The 27284-nt window shown below is 44.4% G+C and overlaps 1 protein-coding gene across 6 annotated transcripts in view; it reads left to right on the plus strand.

The window, feature by feature from the left end:
• The first annotated feature begins 12516 nt into the window (after positions 1–12516).
• LOC1269861 (rap guanine nucleotide exchange factor 4) overlaps positions 12517–27284 on the plus strand; it is a 114325-nt gene continuing 99557 nt past the window's right edge. For 2 of the 6 annotated variants that reach the window (XM_061640596.1, XM_061640601.1), the window contains exon 1: positions 12538–12767. The gene's annotated coding sequence lies outside the window, so the exon portion shown is untranslated. Of the gene's footprint in view, positions 12768–12803; positions 12915–27284 lie in introns of those variants that run through there. The other 4 variants (XM_061640598.1, XM_061640597.1, XM_061640599.1 and 1 more) reach the window with 4 other exon arrangements.

The following is a 27284-nucleotide window of genomic DNA, read 5'->3' on the forward strand; positions in this document are numbered from 1 at the left end:
GTACCTGTACCTGCGTTGTAGCGTTGTGGGTTGTAGTACATGCGCCGGTGCACTGTTTGAAATGTAGTTTGATGTAGCAAGCGCAGACGTTTGCAGCATCATACAACAAGGTTGCAGTAGTTAGCCTTTTCGCTGACAGTCTAGTCAAGGCGCTTTTAAGCTGAGTGTATTAGGAAATTAAAAGTAGTAATTTAATATGAAAACAGCGCTTCCAACATTTCTCTATATTTCGATAAACTTAAACGCCTAAAGTTATGCAATATGCGTTACCAAAATATCTCAAGAATATCGTAAGAGTTGCTTTTGAAGCAGAAGTTGGTTAAAAAATGTAAATTAACGAGAGTTTACACCAAGTAAAACACTTATTTCATAACATTTCCTTAACATTAAAATTCAAGTTATGCTACGATGCAGAAGCTCTTTCCGGCCGCGGGGCCATGGGGATTCTCAACGCTCATTTTCTCAAGCACTCATGAGTGCTTTTGAGAAATCCTCGTTCTCAGCGTTTGTCGAATCGGAACAAAATCGGTTTTGAGAATCTTTGAGAATCTTTGAGAAAGTTGACGATGCAGCGATCGGCTAACTGAAATATGAGCAATTGTGCTATTTGTTTTTCGGTAATCACTTTGGAAAATGTATTCAATGTTTATAATTGAAAAAAAAAAAATGCGATCAAAAATATATTTTCTATTTAAAGCTCCAAATAAAGCATGAGTGACTTTATCAGTTTCTCAAAGTGAGAAAAATTGACGACGGCCACGGGCTCGCGTCTGAGAACAAGATTTGAGTGCTTGAGAAACTTAAATGAGTGCTTGAGAATGTTTTCTCAGCTTGAGAAAGCCCCGTGGCCCCGCGGCCTCCCACGATTGACACAGAACATCTTTGAAACTTCCGCCTAAATGTATGCAACCTGCAAATCCATTGCCGCTCTCATCGACTAATGTCTACTTCCGCAATTAAGCTATCGATGTACAAACAATGGAACTAATGAACGGCAAACACGGCACCCGACGCGGTGCGGGTAATTGAAACGTTTAGCTCCTATTTAGGAAGCTCTCAACCCACCGGGGAACCAAAACATATCCTTGCTTGGCTAGCACTCAACAAGCTGGGGGAGGGGAAATGGACGACACTTTGTTGTTTTAGGATGCTCTTCAAAAGCTGAAGCACAGTTCACAGGTTCGGTTCGATTCTTGCTGAAAAACCTTCTTATCTGGCTGATGGCCCCAGCTGATCTAAAGTAAATAAACGATTATCTTAATTTGCTTAACCGTGCGCATCCTTCAAGAATCAACAGTCGTATTGCAGAGAGAGTGAGAGAGAGAGAGAGTGAGAGAGTGAGGGAGAGATGGAGAGAGAGAGATAGAGTAAGAGCAAGCAATGTCTATGAAACTTAGTTCGTCTTGGGAGCGGAACGGGAAGTTTAAAGTGGCATAAAAGGATTAACTGGAACCGGGATTATACGGTGGCGTATTGGAACTACAGTTTATCATACCATTTAAGGCGGTGTTGTTTGCTTGTGTGAATGAAAATAGCGAACAGTTTTCTAAAGCGGAAAGAGGATGGAAGGATGCTTATCTTATCAGTCAGAATGAGTCTATTCGGCAGTCTGCTAACCGAATTAGGACGCGTTAGGCTGCGATAACATGATTTAAAGACGAATTATGCCTTGATTTGGAAGGATTTCGAGTGTAGGGAAGCCCGCTACACGGTACGGTACGGTAGCCAGCAAGAGTGGATTATTTGAAGTTCGTTAGGTTCGCAACAAGGTTCAGCATTTATTGCCTTCGAACGTCTACGGTTCGTCTGCTTACAGGTGGTTTATGATGTGCTGCTGGTGCTGCTTGCCAATGATTGCCATTCCACTGGTTCGGAACGTTCGCGTTTCTGCTACGTCACTGATATCTGCTCTTTGATGGGTGGGGAACCATTCTTCTACGGTTCGTCTGCGAAGGACAAGCGGAAGGAAGTTTATGACGGTAGTCTAGTCGATTACCGACGGTATCGGATATTACAGCAGGTGGAGCGTTAATCAAATGGAACATTGGTTTATGCGCATCGATTATGATGGAAAATAGGGGCATTTTGCTGAAGAATGTACCTATTATTTTCATTTTCTTCCGGGATTTGAATGTGTTAAACTCAATTAGTGTTAAAACCACATTTATTGCAATAAAAATATATCAAAAGCAATGCAAACAATGAAATTTGCATAAATCTAGGCGTTTCATGAACTCCGCCCAACAATATGCAATCTGCATGACACATCAAAAACTCCTATCAAAAAGAACCTTATTTCAAGCGTTGCTAAAAGCCATGTGACACAAATATCTCGCAATTCATTCATTCGCAATATATCCCTCTCCCATCCATCCGTTTCATTCCATTTGCGATTGTTTTGGCATGCATATGTACGTGTTTAATGCATAAAATCCATCCCCCTCTCGTGCACAACTCTTCCACAACAGCAAACAGCATTAACACACATCGTTGGTAGCTTTTATTTTATTATCCACCAGTTAAAACATCATAACTCCCACATGGACACGCAAACGCATCCGATCTGTAACGTGTCATGCATGTTCCAATGCTTCCAATCGATTGAGCACGGCGCAATGCGAGGACTCTGACAGATAGAGGGAAGTGTAGCTTAAATTCCTGACGCGTATCTGCGGAACCATCTGGTGCTTGCTGATGGTGTGATGGTAACCACTCGGTTTCTAGGTTTTATTGTAATGGATTAAATTCAGCTCCATTTGCATTTAGAATCATCCTATTGATACGTTCGATGTAAAAAAAAACCGAACGAACCATATGCCCTTTCCCGTGCTTTGTTTTTTTGTGCGTTGTGTTTTAATTGTCCAACTCTCGTACAGAAGGAAGCAACAGCAACAGATGGAATCGCAGTCGTGTGTATGCATTTTTTTTCTGTGTTGCATTGGTTTAAAAAAAGTATTTAATTAGATTTTGTTCAACAGTTCCATCTACACACTACGGAACGTTTCACTGGTTGCGCCCAGGTGTTCATGTCTTTGTGCCATAAGCTGCACTGTGGAATCATGACACAGTGCATGGTAGGATAACATCAAGCAAGGAGCAAGCAAGGAGAGCTGTATTTGCAGAACATTATTCCCATTTTGTGTGTGTGTGTGCATGGATAACTGTACAAAAAAGTTGTTATTTTAATGCAGATGATGCTGGGTTCTACTTTTATGCGATGGGAGATTAAAGCTTCGAAGCTAGCATTGACATAAAATTGTGTGTGACTTTGCATTTTTAATACAAAAAAACGAAGATTAAATTCCCCTTTCTCCACCCAATAATCTAACCTTCTTCCAGCGTGCATTACGCTGCATTTGCACTAATTGCACTTTTCCTGCTGAACGCCCAGCTCGTGACCGTCGCCTTTTGCGTTCACAATTTGACACGCGATCCTTTCCTAATGCGCGCCCCGGCTTGACCTGTTGACTTCGGCAGCAGGATCACACGGGGAGAATGTGAGTCGCTGCATGGGCAATGGTGGTTAATTTTTACCCATTTGCTCACACTTCCGGCTGCCTTTCCGGGGGTGCAACTTCGGTCGGTGCTGATTAGCATTTAGATTAAAGCAAATTATGGCCCCATAAATTGGTGGATTGGATGACTGTTGCGGCTAGCACTGAGACGACTGTGAGCGTACCAAGCGACATAAGGATAGGTGAGGAAAGTTGCACTTTGTGTGTATGTACGGCCGTGGAATAGTTGTGAATTTCAAGAATTGGGATGCCATTCTAATGATGAAACCATCTAGGAATCGTTGGAAAGGAATACCTTTGCTTTGAAATGCATTTAAATGCTCTTTTTCATAAAACTGTTCATTAGCGCCTTTGTGTATGCAATCGGTTTGGCAAAAATGCGCTATAAGGAATCTCGCAATAAACTGGTACAAACTGCATTCCAATAGAAACTCGCTTGTACACCCAAACCCCCTGCGCTCCAAAATATGTGTGCAGAAGGATTATTTATGCATATGATACGTATCATAACGTATTCCATATTCCGGATGCTGTAATCATGGCGTCCGATGTCCGAATGGAGACGCTGACAGCGCTAGAAAATGAAGGTTCACACACGATCACCATTGTACGACTGCTCCATGCTCGAACTCTCGTGGTGCGTATCTGCCGGCTGCACTTGCAACTTTGTCCTGATCTCGCAACATCGCTGCAAGCGTGTCTTTGTATAAACGAATGCATCAAAGTATGGTGGTACTACCGTGCCGTGTTTCCGCCGTTTGCTGTGGTTTTGTTACTGGAATATGGCGTTGGTTTGGTGTCGGTAATGAATTTCTCTTGTTCGCTTACTGCGTAAAGTGAAAACTATTCCCGTCAGGTACGTGGCAGGTACGGTGCGCTGCTTTCTTCAAGAGGGAAAGTATGGGTGGCAGTCGTCGGCTGGGGGAAAGGGAAAGAATGCGTTTTATGAAGCTTTTTAGATAGTGTGAATGAGTTGCGTTATGAAGCTGTGCTGGTGCAAAATGGTTTAATGCAATGCAATGGAAGGGCAAAGTTTTGGAGTGCATTAGGAGTTGTTTGTTTGTAGGTAACTTGGCTATTTAAAACCATCGTGTTAGCTATATAGCGTTAAACCAGAACTAAAATTTCCAGCATTATACCAAACAGCACGATTGAATGCGCCTAAAAGTATGCAACCAAAAATCAAAGCTTGTTTTAATACCGTTTCCTATTTGAAAATGTTCACTAATGTTTGATATTTATTTGTGAAGGTTTCTAATGGCTTGAAAAACAGTAAAAAAATGATTAAAAATAAATTGCATACCTTCAGGCGGTGTGTAACTGCTGATTCAAACTCATTCCACGAGTAAAACGTTCTGTTCCTATTACTTTAATGCATTCAACACATTTCGCTTGCTTTCTTTCTGTGTGATTACCTTCCTTTTTTTAAGAAAGACAGTTTACTCTTCAACCCAAATGCATCCTGCATCACTCCCAAACCCTTCCCAGAGAACAGATCTTCCCCGAGCGTGTTAGGGATTCCTTTTTACTTCAACTCCCAGCGCTAAATTCCCCACCGCCGTGAAAGCAAACAGCTTTCGGCGAACTAATCTGTGCCATTTTCTTGAAGCACACTCAGAGCGCATACAAACCGACACACAAAATCACCATGTGGTGTACTCCATTACCTGCAACAGCAGTAGCAGCAGCAGGAATCTCGCTGTCTGTGCTCGGTATGTGTTTGAGCCAAGCCAAACCAAGCGACCAACGTGAGGTGCAGTAATCCCTTGCTCCACAAACCAAAAGCCATCACAGAAAATGCGGAAGTAACGAAACGCGAAAGAGAGAGAGAGAGAAAGAGAGAGAGAGAGAAAAGCACACCATTACCCCGGGTGCCATACTGGATGAAAACTCTCCGGTGCATCATTTGGGCAGTGGTTCAGTTCTCACGTTCATTCGTTTGCTCGCTCGTTTAGTTTATTTCACTGCACACCACAAGCTGCTGCACACCACCGGTTTTGCAACGGAAGAAAATGGAAACCGGTGCTCATATTTGTTACAAGACTTGGGGTGCATTTTTTATTTGTTCGCAGCTTCTGTGCACACTAAAAATTGCAGCCCGCTGGTTGGATGTGATAAGAAACAGGGAAAAACGAGATATCAGGTTCGGATGGGTTAGCAAGCAACAATTTGCTACATTTTTAAGCTACACTGCCAGCGCGGAATGGCATCCGGTTGTATGGGGAGGGTGGAGAGAGCAGTTTGAAGTCTTGGAAAATGAACTGTCAAGCTGGCAAAAATTCTAAAAACTTTTAGAGAAAAGAATTTTTATATTTTTTATTGTATTAATGTAACACACCGGTTGGAAAACTAAAGGACGTGACGGACAACACGTCCGTTTGCCACAGTAATCGATCGTCGTGTGCATTCCAAAGTCAATGGGAGATGGGATGAAGACGTCACGGCTGGACAGCTATCGATACACACAGACACACACACCTGATGGTTTCGATGGCTGCCAGCAACGCAAGACAAACGGTCAAATGGCTCTTATCTATCCGGTGCCTGCCCGGTGAAGTTTTTGGCGAACGTCTTGCGAGACCACCGTTTGCCTTTAATGCGTTTGCACTGGGATTCTCTGGGACGCTCGCACACGAAGAAGGATGATACAGCTGCAACAGCAGCAGCAGCAAGTCTGTCGCTGATAGATCCTCAGACAATTTGTTCACAACAACATCCCCACACACACACATACACTGCCGCGAACTGAAGGGGTTAGCACTGGTACGTGCTCGGAAAAGTTTATCTTCCATTCCAAATGAGAATGTAATTACTTTATTCGACGTTGTTTGTGCTGCCGTCCCGGTCGTCCCGTGCACCAGCCCCACCCCGCAAACCGTCAGGGGTAGAATGTTGAATTGTCGAACATCAAGAAGCGCCAGCGAGTGTCGAGAAGTCGGAGGTGTTGTGCGCTTGGAGGATGAGATTCTTCTTGGTTCAATTACTTGTTCGATAAACTTTGCTCGGGTTTGCTTGGCGTTCGGTTTGCAGCATGTTGTCGAAGCACGAGCACAATACGCGCTGCTCGGGATGAAGCTACAACAAAAAAGGATGGTAAAAGTGCTAGATTTTGTAGCATAGCAGCAGCACCCTTTACTAGCATCTTCCCATTGCTCAATGGTGTCATCAGATAATAAGTGTAATTTAGAGGTAGAATAGAATGAAAAAAGCATCCAAAGATTGGAGAATTTTCAATGGTGTCGCGCTCTTTTACCTTTTTTTTAGGGAAAGCGTGTACTACTTGCCTGCAATTGGCATAATTGAAATGAATGGGGCAGACTGGGACAGCGAAATGGTGAATAAATCAGTAAGCGCACATACTAGCCGGGAATTATCCGTTGCTTAGTGCGCGCGAGAGAAAGTCGTAAATGTGTGCTGAAGCGTTCGTGGAATTTGCAGTTTAAGATAACAATGAGTAATGATTGCAATTTACTCAACAACAGCACAAGTTGTGCTACAATTGCATACTTTTAGGCGAACTTTTGGGTAAAGCATTGGAAGCTTATTAATTGCATACTTTTAGGCGATCGTTAGCTCTGTCTTCGATATAACAACTCAACAGTGTGAAACGAAACAGCACCGAAACGTTTTCTTTACGTGTTAGACGCACCGCTACCTTGAAACCACCTTGAAAGGGGTGGCCAGGAATATCCTTCCCGTCTCCCACCAGACCAAAAACCCATTAGAATCCCATTTTCCCCAAAAACCACCCTTTTCCACTCCGTCTGTGGCTGTGGCAGGTGGTAGTAAAAGCAATTCTGGGAAAGCTCCCGTTTTTACAACGGCACAGCTGACAGATTCCCACTCTCGGAAGCGGCAGCCAGCCAGAGACTGACGAAGAGAAATTGCATTACTACAAACAACGCAAAGCGGAGAGGAGGAAACCTTACTGGGATTGGCTGGCAGGATGAGATTGAGCTTCGGGCGATGCTTTCGGGGGTCGTCGTCGTCGTCGGTTCCAGGAATTAAATGCATAATTTCATAATCCATTGGACCAGATGCAGGCCTGTGAGAGCGAGTACGGGAAGAGCTTTGTGTCCGGTTTGTGCAATTACTGGAACAGACAAAATGCCTTTTAAGTTTTGCTTTGAATTAGAAGCTTTTGCAGAGAGTGGGATGGAATGGAAGGACTTTGGAGGATAAAAATAACTCGTTCCATTGACGGTTTGCAGGTGGCTAAACGGGAAATGGGTTCTTAAATGAAATTTGAGTAAAATCTCATCACAATTTTCTTGTCGTCTTTGGTGCACAAGAGAGAAAGAGAGAGTGAGCAAAGGACAGGACAACAAGCGATGAGAGCCTTATTTGATAGAAATACTTTTTGACTGTTTTATCGAGCCCTTTCTATCAAATCAACGAACGGAAGGATTGAAATAAAGTTTGCACTCTCTTCCTTTCTCTCTACAGCAAACATTGTTGTTTATTTTCATAATAGATAATTTGTGGCAAAGAATAATGAGAACTGCTAGCATCAGACTTCCTCTCCTGACTCTCCTCCTTTTACCCTTGCGAAATGAGCCCACAATGAGAATAGTTCCACCACTTCAGCAAAGCAAACGAAATCTCAAGAGTTGGGATCAAAATTCCATAAGTTTCATAAACAACAATGCGCGCTTCCTTCCATGTCTCCCACCATATCGTAGACTTCCCAAGCCACTCCCTCCATTGTACAGAAAAGTTACGATGAAAAACGATGGAATATGAAAGTTTGCAGGAAAGTTTTGCCACCGTGGAAGGGACCCATCCCTTTTTCCTGGCAGATACGGGATAGTTCTGCTTGGACGGGTAGATGGAGATGCATGATTTGCCAGGAGATTTAAAGCGATCGTACTCGCTGGAATGCTGGACGAAAAATATGCTCCATGCAAAGGGATATCACAATGGCACTACCACTATTCCGCTGGTAGGTAGTTGTTCCATTCCGTGGCATTCCTATTAAACGGCTTCTAAGATGGCTTGGTGGTGGAGTTGTTTTATGACATGTCAGTCGCAGCGCACTCTACTCTCGGGAGAATTCGGTGCATCAAATCTGCTGACAAGCGTGACAATCGTGGCTGCATTCCGAGCAGTTGTGCCGTTTGGTGCGGCGCTTCAGGCGACAACTATTATTAATACGATCAAGATGGTAAGCAAACCGGCAAACGTTTGCCTTCGTTCGTTGGTGACGAGATATTGAAGGTAGCATTTTTGAGGGCAACGAACGTCCTTTGTTTGCCGAGGGCGGTGACGATGCACCCTCGAACAGCAAACAGCTCCGAGAGCATCTTCTCGGTGGATGGTTGGATCGTGCGGAAATTCAAAAGTTTAACTATCTGTTCGAGTGAAGATACTGTTTTCAGCTTGTGGAATGATAATGATTGGCAGGGAAGGGTGCCACGAGATTTAGAGCTGAACGGTGACGGTTTAAGAACGTCTTGTTTCATTCACTTCAGTGACGGTGACGTTGAAGTGCCCGGCTGTTCAGATAAAACACGGCTGATGTTCGCTTTGAAGAACTGCCAAACGACAGAGCTGCTAAACCTGGCTAACCCATCTACAATTTTCCAATTTTCTCCTTTAGCTTTTCTTTCTTAAAGCAATAAAGCAATATAAAACAGCTGGCAACAATAATCGGGGTTGGATATTGCTAGTGGTAAATGATGAAAGTGTCCCTTTTTTCTGGAAGGGACGCTCCTTTTGCGTCTCATTGTGTCTGGTTTCGGTTGATTGATGCTCTACTGGCACACTGAATTCCTAATCAAGTAGATACATCCTATTTTTGGTGGTGGGAAATCCCTTTTTTCCTTCGGAGCTTATCAGACAAGGCACATCAGGGCAGAGAGGGCAGAGAGGATGAGGATTGTAATTTAACTTTTTTAAGTTCATCTCGATGAATGTGTCTAGAATTGGAGGGAAAATTTTAGGATACCGCCAACAAAACGACATCAACCTGTAGAATGTGATGTTTGGAGAGTTTGTGGCTAGATAGAGGATTTTCGGGTTTTTTGCTAAAGCTAAAAAAGAGACAATTTAAGTTTGCAGTTTAATTGCTTCAGAATATCTCAATAAAGGACCTCCTTTCTGTGTCCTTGTCTGTGTATTTTAATAAAGGAAAGCATTTTATTAAGAACAACCTATTTTATTTACAACTATGAAATTACAAGACAAGGCAATCAAGATTTTTTTAAATGTTTCCATTATATTTTATTTTATACTAAAGCCGAGAATATTGTATAGTTACAATATAGAATGATTTGTAACGCGAATTGCATAACTTTAGGCGCATTGCAGGTATCAGTAAGCGCAAACGCCTAAATGTATGTAATAAAATGCTCTTTTTCGAACAACGTTACTGAACAGCTTGCACCGCTAACTGTCAGCCTAGGTCATCATGCCTTCAAAAAACGTGACATTTTGATAATCTTCAAACTCACCAGTAAACTAGGTCATATGCGAACGTTTGTACAAAATGATAAGAACCTATTGCCATCGCGTGCAAAAGTGAAAATTTATCCTCCCAAACAGCACCGACGGCACGTGAAAACATGAAAATGAAGTAACAGATTAACAATGAGAGTGCCTCCATACCACTCCTGGACGCCGTGGCAAGGATAAATCCAAACCACCAAACCCCTAAAACCCCCTCACCTCGACCGCAGTCAGCAGGTGTTGTGTTAGTAAAATCAATAAAGACAGCAAAGCACTTTTAAATCCTGCAAACGTTGTGCTGTGGGATGTTGTTAACGCTTCCCCGCTTCTTTGTTGCTGCGGGAAAACGGACTCTCACCGCACGCTCGCTGCTACGTCATCATCGGGCTGACGAGCCCTTGCTCGTTGCTTAAAAGCATTGTTGCTTTTGCGAGGTGTGAGACGGTTTTACTTTGTTGTAAAGTTGCCGTTTCCTCGGTGTGTGTATGTGTTTATAGTGGATGTAAACGTGTGTCCCAAGCTTAGTGCCGTGGGAGACTCAAGGATGTTGAGCTATCGTTGTGTGCGTCCATGGTCAAGGTGTATGAATGTTTTATCCACATTTCCTTCAGACACACACACACATATATCATCAGTTCGTCCCACTTCCTGTTCGAAAGCCGTTTTCACGTTTTAGATCATGCTTTTGAGGGTTCCATTCTAGCATCAACTCTAGCAGTAGTGTTTTCCCCATTCGAATATGCCCCATGTTTTCCAAAACGACTTCCCACCGTTTAGTAGCACATTATTTTCTCACCAAACAAGCGCCCGGAACGCTTGTCAGAAATAGGGATCGGGAAGACAAAACACCTCACTCGGCAACGTCTTTCGATTGTTTGGTTGATTATTTATTTAAAGCATAATGATTTCCTGCGGTACAGCTGGCCACCGAGGGGGGGGCCAAGAAAGCAGAACTCTGGTGGATGATGATGAAGGTAACTTTTGTTATGAAGAATTAATCCCTCACAGTGCTTTGTTTCCCGGTGTCTTCCCTGTACTGTGCTGCTTGTCTGTTTTTGTTTGAGTGTGAAGAGTGTGGTGGCAAGAACCAAGCATACCTGACGCTGAAGTTGGGTGTTAATGGGAGCAGGGGGGTGTGCGGCTGCTGCCACTTTGGTTGTGTAGGACACTCGCCAAGTTGATGACGTTTGTTTTGTCCTTGCTTACAGCTGACGGAATGTTTTGCGGAGTGAAGCCTGCAGATTAGCACAAGATATGGAGAATGGAGGATGGGTTTCTAGGTAACTGCGAATTCTCAGAACCAAAGTGGACAAGTGGTTAGATGTGGTGTGTTATGATGAATACGGTGGACATAAGACAAGTATGGGATTCAACTGTGTCTTGATAGGAATTCTCAGTAAAAGCCCAAAACATGTGGTTTATTTACTTAAAGCTTCATTTTAAGTACCAATTAGATTCGGATTGGTACTTTACCTACAAATAATAATTGAATCTCCACATACACCTCAGAATCCATTTTGATTACTACTCCAAAAGCTAGGGAAACCGAGTACGCCAACTCCACGCCGTGCAGAAACGGGTTGAATGAGCTGTTCGTGATGGATTTCACCTGTAGCTGGAGCCGGATGGTTCGCTCACGACCTAGAATTCTTCTTCGGGAGCGCTTGCTGTGCCAGCATTACTTCAGCCACCGGTGGGAGAGTGAGTGTCATGTAATGAGTGTGCCTTCCGGAAGTAGACACAGAACGATTCCTCAGGCACAGTGGTGCCGTTTAAAGTCAAATTGGAAATATAATTTAAAATTTTAAGCCAGTTTTTCTTATATGAAGTAGGAAGCAATGGACTTAATTTAATGGGCCGATTAAACTGGGATTAAAGCTTTGCAAATTCCTTTACGTCTTTTAAAGGGAATATTTTGTTGCACAGATTGCATACTTTCAGGCAAATTAACTAAACGGTTTTAGTTGATTAGATGTAGTGCCTAAATTTATGCAAGTTATGATATATTCTTCAATTTGTTATGATGTTTTCGTATCAAATTTATTTCCCAGGAACTTTGAAATGTATTTCTCCCCTTCAGTTATCACTACTTCGTTATCAATCCTTGCTAGGCATTATACTCGCTCTCGCTCTCTAGACCAACTTACAAACTTCACGCTCTCTAGCACACAAGTCACTCACTCTCCCGCTAAACAGATCCCGTTTGCCCCCAAAAGCAAAGCGAACGCGCGTTCCAGACACGCTTTGTTTTGCAATCCTGTTGAATGTACGGCAGCCCCGTGCAGCCCCAGGAATCGTGCGGCAACCACTCAGGCAGCATCAGGGTTTCGCCAGCCCTTCACAAGCCGTATCGGGATAAACCTTATCAAAAAGACGACCACGACCACCTGCTGTCGTCTGCTTCGGGGCCTTCGGGTGTGCGCGCGCTCACGCTCGCTGGCGGAGCTTTTCGAAGCTCGCGCGACCCGAACGAATCCCGCGCCTACTGCGTGTTGCAACCCGGGCGACGGTGGGTCCGGCTGGTTGCTGCTGCTGCTGCAGACGCTCGCAAGCTAGCAGCACCGTCACCTTGCTCTCAGTTGAATCTGAACGCGCGCCCGGTGCAGACCGATACGCGGGCCGCCCCAGAAAGCTTTGCGCTGCTCCGTTTGCTTTGGTTTGGCCCCCGTTACATTTGCGGTGCGTTACGGTGCGTTACTGGTGCGGGATCAGCAACTGGTGCTGTTCGTGCGGTACCTTGTGGGTGTTGAAATTCGTAGCAAACGTTTAAACAGCTAGTGAGAGTGTCGAGTTGGCGTGCTTTTGGTAATTTTAATGAAGTTTTAATTCATTTCCGGGTGCACCGTAGTACCACTTCCGGCTACGTAGGGGTTTGCGTGTGCACTCGTGTCTTTGTGTGTATGTTTGATTGTGAAGGTTGGCCAAACTTCCCCAGAATCTTGAACAGGAAAGGTCAGTTTTATGGTTAAACAGTGTTGTGCGTGCATGTGTGTGATTGTGTGTGTGTGTGGGTGTGTGCGCTAACGACATCAATGCTCTCTCGCTTGGTCACCTTGCGTGGTGGTTAAGGTTAAACGATGGAGTGCCCGCGTGTCCCACCTTCCGTCCAGATCCGTGCGCGTACAACATTCGATCTAATTGAAGCAGTAAATCAAAGTTATTAAACGTAGCCTCAGACCTCGGGTGCAGGGGACACACACACATACACAATATCGGTGTAAATGTTTGAAATAGTGTCCGAGAGTAAAGGGAGAAAATAGAAAGGATTGGTTCTTGCAGTGTTGGTGTTTGAACACAAACGCTCTGTTGTTCGTTTAGTGTTGTCAGAGGTTCCCCAAAAAAAAAAGAGTGTAAAAAGTGTGTGCAAAAATATCAACCAAAAATGTGAAACAAATATTCAATTTGTGATTTTTCTATAACCTGATGAAAAACAGCACCATTTTATGCTAAACATTTTGGGTGATACATCCTTCTCCTCCAACGAAAGAAACGGCCCATAAACCATTGCCCAAGCCTACTGCTTGCTTCTCGCAACGGCGTTCGTTGACAGCGTGATTCATAATTAACACGCTGCTGCTTACCTGTTGTGTCCCTTTTGTGCCATCGTCTGCCACGTGCCAACGAAACGAGCCACCTCATTCCCCATCCGCACCTATCCAGTGCAGGGATCGCTTCCTCGTTTCGGCGGCATTTCAACCATTTTATTGTTGTTGCTGCATTTGTGTTTTGGGTAAGTTTGACGAAAAGTAGTTTCTTTCACCCTGGGTGTGTGTGTGTGTGCGTTTGTGTCTAAATTAGAGCGGCCCGAGCAGCATCAGATTCAGCTAGATTCCCATCCATATCAATTACCGTCCCCCTGGTTCAGAGGTGAATAATGTAGTAAAGCTCCAGTGGGGAAGTATCGCCTTTTTATCGTCATTTGTGGGCGACCATCATTCTAATTTAATAGCGTTTCCGTTTGCGTCTACGTGTTCTAGCATGTGTGTGTGTGTTAAAAGGGTTCCCTGGTCTTGTGGAGTCATTTTTTGCATACTTTGCATAAAACAGCATAAAAGATATGGTAGTTGATATAAAATGCACCACCAGTCGGGTTTAAACCAAGAAAAAAGCGTCTCGTGTCTGTTTTGTGATCGAATCGATTTGTCTGACCGTCGGCTACGGTCGGAAGTTAATGCCAAGGTTCTTCTAGGTGTTCTGTACGCTCCGGCTTCATGCTGCGAACAACACGCCAGCAATACAAGACACCAGAGCTGAGTGAGTAGGTGAACCTGTTTCAACCACATACCGTGTACCACGCTTTAATGCGTTCCGGTGCAACAGTGCCCACTTTGTACGGGTGGTTTGCATCGAGCGGCGACACACGACACGGGGATTTTGGTTGCATTTTTGCAAGATTAAGAGCGATAAGAAGCTGTGGCACAGCATCTTAATTTTCGGATCAAGAAAGTAGAAATTTGTCTGTGGCAAAGGAACTCCGGTCCTTCTCCCTCCCTAAAGATGCTTCTGTTAGTAAGCGGATGAGCTTAATGTGCACTGACTTCCACGAAGGACTGTGACTGGTTGGCTGTGAGTGTGTGTGAGAGAGCTTGGGCGACGTTTAATATTGATGAGATTGACTCGTATTTGGCAAGAGATTATTTAAAGCCTCGAGAACCAGCATCTCGAGCCAAGCACCACGACGTCACACTGTTTGGGGTGACCGCGATGAGGCAACCAATGCAGAAAATAGGAAGGCTAAGAAAAGGTTCCTTTATTTCCCCTGTTTGGTTTGTCCATCGCCATTGGCCTTTTGCTTTATGATGATAAATGAGCAGCGGTCGAAGCGGGGAAAAGGAAGAAGCGTTCGCTTCGAGAAATTTGGGGTTGCCTATGGTATTTTGGACAAAAGTTCTTGTTCGATTAATAAATCAGATAAGACGAAAGGTAAATCTGTTGGTTTGATTGCAACAATAGAGTGAGAGTGATAAATGTATCAAAAAAGATGAAGATGAAGTATTTGAACACTTTCATAAAAACGTCATTTTTTAGCTCGAAACATGTTTATGAATATAAAGAATGATTAGAACATCATTTCATTTTTGGGCAGACTTTTTCGCTAGACTCTGCTAGGCTGCTGCTTGCCGAGTTTTTCACTCACCTGCTTTTTTCCTTCCATCGTGTCCATAATTTATTCACCATCTGCCACGGTTCCTTTGCTTCAAGTCTCGTCCGCACTCCCGGTGAATATCTAATCATTACAGCTTACCATTTTTTTGTTTGGCCCGCCATCTACCATTCTAAGATGGAAAAGCTCCCTTTCTTTTGTTTGTTGTTAGTCGTGCTTTAGATTTTTCCCTTTTTCATTCCTCTCTCCCTCTAGAGAAGGTTTAGTGAAAGAGGAAAGAGTTTCACTAGCGAAAGGGCAGTGCTGGATCGTGATGAATAATTTGGACTCATTAATCTGAATCTGACTGGTGGTACAATTGCAATAAACGTTTTACACAATGTTAATTATTGCGACACCACAACTGGTCTGTTTGTGATCGTTTTTAGTGTTGAATTTGGCGTTAAAAATACTATTAAATTTAGATTAAAGTTGCTATAAAACACACGCACACCAAAACATAAGGAAGTAGAGTGGTTATGGAGAACAATAATTCCCACCAACCACTTGACCACGTTAAAATATTGGGAGAGTAAATATTGATCTAACTACAATTTCTACACCTCTCTGATGGCAAAAGCTTCACTAAATCTTCACGTTTGCTGCTTGTCCGTCGAGCCAACCCCCGGCAGGTCATTATCATAAAGAATCCAATCAAACGGCTTTGGGTTTTGTTTCGCTACACTCGGAAACGCCAGAATCGGCGATAGATACCCAAGCCGGTGTGGAAGAAGCTGCGCTCACCGTTTTGTTGACAGTGTGTCGCGGTGTCGCGGTGCGGTTATGATGTCATTAAGGTCATCCGCGTTGGATTAACGCGCCACGGCACGGCACGCGCACCACCACCGCGTACACGCAAACATCGAATGCTTCGGTTTATGAGATGCTTGCCGCCGTATGTTGCCTTCGATTCCACTGCGTGCGTGTGTGTGCTGAGCGCGGGGGTGTAAGCAGTCGAGCGGGTTCCATTCGCGAGGTGGTGGCCGCCTTCGCATAAAACAGCCTGAAAAAACCTGCTTTGCAAACAAAACTCTCCCCACGCGTTGTTGTTGTGGCTCTCTCGCCGCGCGGCTGAGATGCCGGGGTAAAATGCGTCCAACTTCCCGTCTCGATGTATTATAGTCTCGGTCAAACCCCCCAAGCACCGATGGCCGTAGGTTGCATTGCAAGCCGTCTCGCCGTTGCGCGAATGTGTATGTGGTTCAAGAAATATTCACCAACTGCTACGAAAAACCACTTTTTCGACACGGTCCAGCACTGGAAGGCTAGGTACAGTCTGTACGAATCGTTCGCAAAGCTAATAAAAAAGGATGCAAACACCACTTGGCGGGTGAAAAATCCATCCGAAAGTGCTGGCGCACGATATTTACCGTGGAAGATTGATTTTGAAGTGATTCTCCACGGTCATTTTTCTCTTCATTGACCCCTTTTTATCATCCTCTTGCTTGCAAGGATGAGTTTGGTGCGATTTAGGCACGGGCGTGAGATTACGACGGGAAACGGGAAAGGAGTAAAGTTTGCATAGTGCTTCACGCACTCTGGCACGGGAAAATCACGCTTCACGCCAGCCAGCCAGCCAGCCAGCCAGCTCGAAGTTCAATGGCGACCATCACCCGTTTCATTAACTCGTTTAGCTTTAATTGCTTTCGCTTTAATTAAATTTTTGCGTCCAAAAGCCGTCCGAAGTGCGCTACCCTGTCAGCTTCAACTGTGGAAGAGGGTGTCGGGTTGAGGGTGTGATTTTTTTTTGTCTTTAGGAGACAGACCATTCCGGGAAAGCTGGCCAGGAGTCTGGCTTTTTTTTCTTTTAATGAAGTGCTTTGGTGGTGAAGTTTTTGCTCCCTATTTTGGCTCCGATCCGGTGACGCTATCGACGACGCTAAATGCCCCTTTTGATGGCTCGCTAACGGATGAACGATGCAAGCGAAAATGATGTTGCGGTAATTCATTTTCCCGCCAGATCCGGGCCAGCTCCTAATGAAATATGATCGTAAAATGTTACAAAAGAGCGGGCACTAAAGCGTGACGATGAAGGTCAAAAGGAGAAAAGAAAAGAGAGTAAGGGGATTAAGGTTGGTCAATTGTTTAAATAGGCAATAGATTGATGTGATTAAAAGAAAAGAGCGCTGTTTTATTAATAAATCGGCAGAAAACTCTGCGGAATGATTAATTATATAGAACCAAGCTTCTTATAGATTAATTGTCTCGCGGAATGCATACTTTAAGGCTGATAATTCAAAAACACGCAATGCTAGGAACAAATACGTCTAAAGCGTCTAAAAGCGACCATTTTTTGACTAGAAAACTGAAGTCCATTAGAGAATCCAAACATTGTTGCTAATGTCATTGTTATTGATTGACATTTTCACATCCATATTCATGCTCCATTAAGCCTCATGAATGGCAAATACTACTCCTACTACAAAATTATACGTCCTGTATGCGTCCTTAATTGATCTGACGTGGTGAATAAAAAATTCACCAGCCCCCTTCTCTTTGTCGGAAAAATGGCTTCTTACCTGTTGCATTCCGTAATCAAGAGTCTTCACCACCATGGCCACCAACACGAGCAAAACAAAAAGCTGTAAAAAAGCCAGAACTGTTTTCCCCTTGGGCGAATCCATTTCCATCCACTTTGCTTGCACTGGCATTATCAGAATAGCGCACAGTACTCGTATCGCCGCTTGCCTAAACGCGGGAATGCTATGCAAAATGGTTGCGCTGCTCCCATTTACAACTCGCTGCTCTACTACTTTTCCAACACTCGCAGTCCGTCCGTTTCTCCTGCTCTTTCAAACCTGCTTCAAAAGGTGAAAGCATGAATGTAAGAGACAAAGAAAAAAGGTGGGCAAAGCCTCGGACGAGCCCGTCGATCGTATCATGGCATTAGTCTGTAAAATGGATGATTTTTCCACTGTACAATTAATTCACTGGCGCGTACTGGCGGCTCAGGGTGTCAGGAGAGATAAAAATAAAAGCGGAACGAAGTAAAGCACAAATGGAGGAGAATGGAGAGTTTTGTGCCATTCATTTCATTCAGTATCCGTTTCCGGACTCAAAAGGTTTTTTTTGCCTGTTGCTTTTTGTTCTCGGAATGATATTCCACATCGATTGCTGCCCCCGTGTGCCATAACGCCAGTGATGCAGTGCAGTTGTACTAGCCCTTGGTTGTTCTGGCAGATTTGTACAAAAACTGTCATTGCCCATTGCGCTCGAACTGTCAAACGTGAACGCGCGACCAAGCTGACATGATGCGCTTAATGCGAGCAAATTCAATCAACGAATCTCAACTCGGCGCTCGGGCTGTGATCGATCGCGGCATTGAACATGGCTGACGATAGCTGACAGCCGGGTAATCGAGTGAAGTGAGCAATCGGAGCTTCACAGTTCAATGCAGAGTACCATTTTGTGAATAAAAGCTGAAGCCTATGAAGCTTTACAGGTGGGAGAGTTACTTGCTAAAGCAAGAACTGAAGCGGGAGAATTGTAATGTTTCCTTTCTTTTAGCACACATGCCGTCTTTCTATCACACAATTTGTATAATTTAGCTGTTTGGCTCAACAATACCGTTCTCTACTTTATACCTTTACAAAAAAAAAAAATCCCAACCTTTAGAGGAAAAGCCCCGAAAGTCCCGGAGCAAAATTGAATTAGCGTTACCCCTTAAGATTGGCTCAAATGCTGGGCTTTACCTGCCGGGCTTCATCAACGCCACCGTCTTCTTTGATAGTGCCGGTAGGGCCAGCTTAGTGCCGCTATTAGGGGCCGCATTCTTTTGGCCATCCGAGTTTGCGTCGTCCGCCTTCCAAGAACTCATCTTCACTTGCTCGCACCATTTCCAAAAGGACATGATGATTCTTGGTCTTTTTGGCTAAAAGCGGGAAGAGAATGAAGGGATGAAATTCCACACCAGTCGTGCGGGATGGGCGCCCGGGAAGGAATTCCGACGGCATCATGATGACGTTTGAAATTTTGGCCGGAAATGAACGGTTTGAAGGGGTTTGGTTGGGGTGTGAAGCATTTTGCAAACTGTTCCATGTTTTTTTTCCCTAGTGGTCTGTGTGGCAAAGGGCCCAGATGCTCACCATTGACACCACCCAAGGGGAGGGGAAGGGAGTTGGTTTGTGGCCAAATTATGGCATTTTGAGGGTAAATTGAGTTGAGCATGGAGTCGAAAAACGTGGCCAAAATGTCTAGATTGGATGTGAAAGGAAAGGATTCGGTGATGAAGACATATCGACTTGGGACATTCATGGAATAGTTGTCGAATCGATGGCATGCATGCTTTTAATGTGCGACTAGACGCTTTTAGGTGGATTCGAGCGGGAATAAGTGATTGAGATTGTAGAATTGTAAAAAGAGAAGCACTTTCAAGCTTAAATGTGTGTCAAATGGATTTAATACTCATCGTTTGCTATACCGATTGCATAATTTTAGGCGAACATGTTGTACAGATAGCATTTTTCCCAGTATTCAAAATAACAAACAAAATTAAAGACTTTAATACGTACATGATTTGAACCTGACAGATCCAACCCGATTGAACAAGGCCAAAGCAAAGGTGTTCTTGCTTTGAAAGCGAAAACGAATAATGAGAAACGAAACGAAAATAGAACTCTTCCGGTATGAAGACCTCCAGGTGTGAGGCGAAATAGGAGAAAAAAGGCGTCACCGAAAGCCGAAACGAGCAAACGAACCACTCAAAATGAGGTAAGAAGACGGAAGCCAACGTACTTTATACGTTTTTATTTTCGTCCGGATTCAAAGCTTTTCATCTCCAAACGCTCCTCTGTGTGTGTACCTGTATGTGTGTGTGATGCGTAATATCGCCCGTTTGCCAGGCCCGAATCAAAGCCGAAACGAAGTCAAATTTATTCAGGATTACGATGAAATTGAAAACGAACAAATGTAAATGGCTTTACCTTGCCCGGTTTTCTTCCATTCATTCGTTCGCTTTTGGCCCTGTGAATTCCCTGTTCGATAAGAGTTGGGTAGTCGCTTTTTTTCTTCATACTTTCGATTTGTGCAAGATCAAAACTATGAACCAGCAGCAGCGTGTAGAACTCTTGGGTTCATTAGAGTGGATGTCCCCCGCCGAAATCGAAGGGTCGTGCCCGAATGTGTACATTTTTATTTGGCTGGGCTGAAAATGAGCTTCGCAATGGGACCATTCTTATTCACTCTTAATACTGTAAGGAAGGGACAAACACAGACACAGGGGAGGATGGCAGGATCAAGAAGCTTTTGTACTGTGTTGGGAGGGTGTTTACACACATACACACGTGGGATCCCCTTGCCGGATGGGACAATTCGATCGAGAAAAGGGTTATGCGGTCTTTGCTGCTTCCGTGTTGTTGTTTTTTCCCTCCATTTCGGCAGGTAATTGAGACCTTTACTGATTGTTAGTAGAAGCCATTGGTGATGCTATTGGTGACAATTAGGATTTGGAAATTGGAAAGGATCCCAATCTAGCTCGTGGTCCTCTCTGTATTTTGGTGGAGAGAAAGTGCCACACATAATTAAAGTAGGATTAGGTAAAGGAAATGTGATTTCAAAAATGAATCGAAATGAAAAGAAACGAAAGCTTTTAGTGCTTATTTAAATGAATTTAAGCTTCTGCTTCACTAGGAACACACACCGGTATGCAAAACAATTCTCCGAAAAACACACTTCTACATTCCATTGCTTAAATAGCAAAACGAGTCAAACATCCTGCCAACTGGCCCTGCAAACTGTGTGTGTCCTTACTCAAAAACAATTCTCCATGTCACATGCAGCGAAGATGATGAAAAAAGTTCCACTTTATATCCTGCCAGCTTTCCGGAAGCTTCGGGCCTCTCCCTGTTTGCTCCTCAAGCTCAATGTGTATTGCCGGAAATGTTGATCCAGGGACGGACTATAAATTTTAAATTTCTTTCCACCCTGCCGGACCCAGACGGCAATGCGGGGGATGAATAGGGCCCAAGCATACGGGAGCATGTAAGCATACGTTTAATGGGTCCCACCATGCCGCCCCTTCCCGGACTGTCCAGAGGGATGTGAGGAGGGTTATCGTTTGTTTGGGTTCGGTTTTTTGACAGTTTAACATGCAAACGATACTGCGCCAGCCAGTGTACCTTTGCCGGTATATAAAGTTATAAATTTTGAAACCGTCAACCCCGAATGGAGGCACCTGGTGGTTTGTAGAAATGAAGTAACCGCAGGTGGTTGATTACGAAAACGGGATGCTAATGGGGAATGGGAGGTGGCAGGAAGGAGTTGAGGATGGTTTTTACGATATTCTAGGCAGCCCGAGGTAGATTCTGCACAGTAGACAGGGAAGATAAAAAATGTATGAATTTATATTGCTTTCGATGCAACTTGCATCATTGCAGAACGCTTGCCTAAGGTCTGCATAATATCACTTACTGCACTTGCTTCTCAAAGCGATCATCTAAATAGCAAAACAAGACCGCTGAGCCGTTTCCGAAACGGCAAACATCTTGTACGTTGACCTTTAACATATCGATCGTATAAGACTGTAAAAGGCTTCGAGTCCCTAATAGGATATGATAGCGCAAACAGGTAGTCCCCGAAGCACACGCTACATCTTATGTGTTCCGGGTAGAAGATGTGAGCTCGATTTTTTCCCTCACACTCCCTTCCAACTAAAAGACTTAAACCATTTTCGGCACACCGCCATCGTCCCGCAGAGACTTTTGATGGACTTTATTTATGGACGGTCCTAACCTAATTTCAACTTTTCCCCGATGGAAGACAAACAAGTTTTCTCTCCCATTCGTCGCCTCGCTTTGGCAGGTTGGTCTTGGCAGGACATTTTTAGACGGTGAAGGTGCATCGCACGAAAAGGAAAGCAGACACCGGACACGGGCGAACGTTAACCCTGGGCGAACTAACCACCCCCCATATGGTGACACTCTCGCGCGCATCCCGAAAATAGCCATCGTTTTGCGAACCACAGTCACAGGATATGGTTCCGGGAAGCGATTCATTACGGGTTGAGTCTTGGGGAGGGTCCTGTTTGTGACCAGCATGGGAGAGTAGTCGCCCGCAGGATACCCCGCAGCAGGATTGGATGGGCAAGGTTCATCAAGGTTTATTTGATATTTTTCTCGTTCGCGCTCTGCGGTATGTTCATGGTCCCACCCAATGTCGAATTCGTTTAGCAGTGTGATGAGTGTGAAATTTAATGGGAAATATTTATTTTAAAAATCCTCGAAATATAAAGTAATTCAATTCTTCTCGAAGCTTTTGATGAATCAATTAAATAATTTTCAAAACTGTCTTATTAATAAATTTATGAAAGATTTTGAACAAAGTTCAACCCAACACTGTAAAGCTACTAGATGTATTGCCCGCTTTCCACGTCGACTGGGTACACCTGCAACCACCAACGGGAGAGCTTCAATCAGCAGCAACGACCGCCTATTTCATCCGGAAGTTATGCCTCATAGGCTTCATTAGATACAGCCGCCCCCCCGAATCGCAAAGGAACGGGACGTTGAAATAGCCTCGTTCGCTTTCGGTACGACCGGCTCGGCCATAAAGATCGTTACATCGTATCGCGGGGCTTGGGCCATCCGTGAACGTGCATGAAAAGCTTCGAAACCTTCAACAGACCGTACAGCGGGAACCGTTGGTGTGCCTGCATGGCGGCCAATGCAATGTGCAGCATATGTAGGTCGAAATGACTGCAGGTGACACTAACGGGTCCTGGGTATGCATGCATGCCATGGTGTGCCACTAGAACGTTGGAACCGTGCGGCATAGCATAAACATGAAAGTAGTCTCTGAGGTTATGTGTGTGTGCGTGTGTATGTGTCTAATGGTACGTGAGGGAAACATATTTTTGAAGCTGGCTCGTTTGCATTATGCACATGTGGTGGCTGGCATGTTCGCGGTAATAATGTACTTTTGCCACTTTGTTGCGATTTTGACCGACATGCATATTTTGAAAAGACGCAGAGAGGGTGCACGATGTTTTTTTTTTTGAGGGGGACATGTTTATTTGCATGAGAAAGGAACGGTTTCCTCTTCACAGAGCTCTTTTTTTTGTTGTTTATTGCTTCTCATGAAGGTAATTATGTCACAAGCGGTGCATAACTTTAGGCGCCTTGTCTTGGAAGTTGCATACACCGCGGGCTATTAGAACAAAATTTGCCTAAAAGTATGCAATCTGCGGGCAACAGTAAGAGTTGGCTTTAAAATTAGCGTCATTAAATTTTATGTTCTCAGTTTGAGACTACGATTCTTCTATTCTATAGACTTTTTATCTGAATTTTTATTGACCCTTATTAACGTAAAGATAAGATGGGCTAATGATAAAGCTTCATTGTTTCCCTCGGGCTAATCTATTTCCCAAATCAAATCTTAAAGCTCCCAGCCGTCTTTTCCCAAATCAAACTTCCATCAACAACTATTAAAACGCTTGTCGAGCGCTGGCTCTTAATTTTATCTCCACAATTAATTGCTATCGTGTTCTAATTAGTAATTTCATATCAAATTCGAGCACATATGGCCCTCGTCTTACGCGTAAGCGGAAATAATTATTTGACATTAGCTCACGCGAAACCGGCCTGGGAGACTGGTCTCGGTATTTCTCCCCCAAAAACCAACCCAGTCAGCACCCCCCGACGTGGACGTGTAATCACAGCATCATTAATTAATCTCTTCAAGCGATGAAATGACATTGGAACGAAATCCATCCCTCCCTAAAACCACCCCTCCATTTCCCGAAGGAGATCGTTTAATCTACGGTCTTGATTTGCCAGCGGACAGCGGTACAGGAACGGGTCAGGAAATGAAACAGTTATCGGATTGATGAGTCGCGGGCACTGCTGGGTCGCTCCTCTTCGTTGCTGGAAAGACAACACACTGCTGTGGTGGCGAACCGCAACATCATGCTGTTTGGATCCTTTCGTGGGCCATATCGTTATGGTCTAATAAAATCCAGCAAGACTTCATACTCCGTCAGCTGGAACGCAGCAGACCGTGGAGCGAAGGGAGTTGCAGGCGAGTTGCTTTTTCATAAAGCTGCATGAAGATCGGCGTGACCGGTGGGAGGATGTTTAATTAAGCAAGCGATCGATGTGACGTACCGTCGGTTTCGTTAACTCATTGGCCATCCCACCCAGACGTCGGATGGTTGTAGTATAATGAGATTGAATCATCACCCGTCATCATCCGGGCTGGTGAGTGGAAGTGACATTTTAATGGACGTTTCGTGCAATGTTCGTGTATCGCATGTAACATGAAACGAGGAACGTGTTTTATTTTTGCATATCATTCTAAAATACAGCGTGAATTCTCAAAACCCGATTTTTGATGTAAGCTCCTTTCAATCTGTACCTCAGAGAAGGTGGTTCAAAGCGAATGTTGTGTCTTGAAGACATTGTTGAATTCAAAATTCATTCGTTCGCTCTTCCGCTGTATACTCATGTCAAGCTAAAAAGCAGACACATCAGTTTGCGGTCAGGAGTGCCGCCGCTTGCTCAGCCTATGCGAATGAAATATTCAACTCGACAGAAGACACGTTCTTCCCTGTGCCGTATGCCTGGAGCTTGGTAAAAGAGTTTGTATGTTTTATTGAACAAGAAGAAACAGAACAACTGATAAAGAAAATAGACGTGCGTGATGCGTGTTTGGCGAATATATCATGGCCTAATATTTAGCATACAAGCCGCCGTCTTCAAACCCGATCAACGTCAGACGATTAAGATGCGCCCGCACCTTAGTCTGCCGTTGTGTGTTAGGCGCCACCACTTAAATATTCAAAGTGGCCGTGAAGATTAATTTATGCAAATAAAAAGAACAGTCCACAAAAAAGAAGCGTCAAGTTTGATGCGAAAACTGCGTGTTTTTTAGCGTAAAGTGCCATTCCCATCCCGTTACTCGTCATCGCCCACAGCAGAAATGTGCTAAACAAAACACAACTTTCCAGTTCGACAGTGTGTGCGTGTGTAAAGCTATTTTTGATGCAAGATTTATGGCTGGGGCTGGTCTCAGGAGGTAAACGTTTTTTGGGTTTGCCTCGTTTTGTCTCTTTAGTTGGTTGACGATGCACTACTCCTCCACAAACCGGTAATGGCATGAATCGTTCAACTGTGTTCGATTGTTCGTTGCTGCAGTTTTGTGCTCAGCAGAGGGTTCCAGCAATATAAATCAATGGCTGTTTGAGTTTGGGAGTTTTGCGTTTTACAGAAATAGCTTTTTCCATTTTAGAAACTCTTTACACGAGCGTGTGGTTTGCACATTGATAGCTGTTTCCTGAATGGTGGTGTTTTGTTTATTTCTTTTGAGCATTTTAAAGCACAAGTGTGAAGTTTAGAATAGCCATAATATTGTTTTTCAAACAAATTATGCCAATTTTGTCCTGCAAATTGCATAAATAGAGGCGTTTTCTGGTGAAAATGACCTTGCCTTCATCCTTCATGGAAAATACGCGCCGAAAGGTATGCAATCCGCGTCTCAAAACTGTGCTAATGGGATTATTGTGAAGCGATATCGTTAATTAGGTTCTCTTTTTTCCCCATAATGGCTTATAAAGCGTCTCTTCTCCGAACCTGAATGGCCATTAAATGATAGATAAAGATGGGTCAGTAATCCCAAAACTCATTCCCACCGCCATGCGTATGTAGTAATGATCCGTTTTCGTTTGATTATACTGCGGAGCAGCTAATTGAATTAGTTGCGCTGGTGAAGAAATATCACTAAATAAAATGCCCCAAACGCGAACGGTTCGCAGCAGCAGCAGCGTTGCCCCCATTCTCAACGAAATGTCCATTCGGTTAAAGGTTGTATGTTTTGTTTGGTTGTTGTTGTTGCCGTTGCCGTGCGGCCTTTCCTCGGGGTGTGTTGCGAAAAAGCGAAGGCAGAAAGCAAGCAGCAATCCTAAACCCAACCTCCAGCACTGAGCAAATACGCTCCGTTTGCTGTTACACGTTTTGCGGTAAGAAAGCTGCAGCATCCAGGGGATCGTCGACAAGGGTGCAGGAGAGGAGCGTTGGCAAACGAATGGCAGCATTCGGAATTGTTTTTCCGCTGCTGTGTTTCCTTTTAATTTGGGCACCCTCGAGGGCACACCAGTTGATTAATCAGCGTCAGTATCAATGGCGTGAAAGGCACGAGATACAGCTCGTAAACAAGCGCAATGGCGATGGCGATGTCAATGGGGGACGGGAAAATGGGGGACGAATTGCAACAATTTTCCACTCACCAAACGCTTTTTTACCGTGTGTACTCACCGACGAATGCAGGCGAGAGCTTTTGGGGGAAGGAAAATCACTTGGCATGCTGAGTCGAACAAGTTTGCAATGTTTTCTCGATTGAAAATGGATTTCTGCTGCGAATTTGCTTTGTTAAATGTTAGGTTGTACTGAATGTTGAGAATATTGCGAAATTGTAGTGAAACAAGCTCGCTCCGTACCGTCACACAAGCAAAAGTTTTCCTCCCAACGATGCCAAACGCATCGTCAATAAATATTTAAGCTCAGCAGCAACATCAGCAAAAGCAGGAATAGCAGCAGCACCATCAGCGTCAGCAACAGCTGACAACATCGCCGTACATCGTATACGGTTTTACGCTTAGCTTAAAAGCTTTCCAACTCCCCTCCCTCCCCGCCCGCGAGCCGAAAGTTGGATCAGTCCATTTTCTGCTACATCCTTACTACCTAAATGCGGTAATACGACGTTCCACAAACACACACACACACTGGCGGCGGTGGTTTGGAGTTGGCAAAGGTCGCGCACGTGGTTTTCGTTTGCTTTCAGCAGCTTTCGCGGCTTGCTGAACGCGCGTATCGATCCGGGTGACAGTGGTGTTGTGTGGCAGCCTGCTTGGATGGGAGTTTTCCACCTTCTGCTTCGAGGCTTCGACTACAACAACACCAACCGCGGCTGAGCTGGGGGTACGTGTGCATGGCATGTTTCGGTGCCTTACCGCGAAGGTGCGTTCCTCAAGTCCAACAAGGGAAGGGAGAAAGTTTTCGTAAACTCCTGCAGGCAAAAAGACCGAGCCCCCGGCATGTGTACGTGTGTGTGTGTATCCGCTTGTCTGCGTGTGCTTGTGTTTTGCTGTGCAGCAGCCGTGCGCGCACTCGGGGAAAATCCTGAGCGAAGGGTAGATATTCACGTAGTTTATTAAATTTTCTTTATTATTTATGGCTTTCCGTTTGCGCGCT

This window comes from Anopheles gambiae, chromosome 2, assembly GCF_943734735.2.
Source record: "Anopheles gambiae chromosome 2, idAnoGambNW_F1_1, whole genome shotgun sequence".
Taxonomy (NCBI): domain Eukaryota; kingdom Metazoa; phylum Arthropoda; class Insecta; order Diptera; family Culicidae; genus Anopheles; species Anopheles gambiae.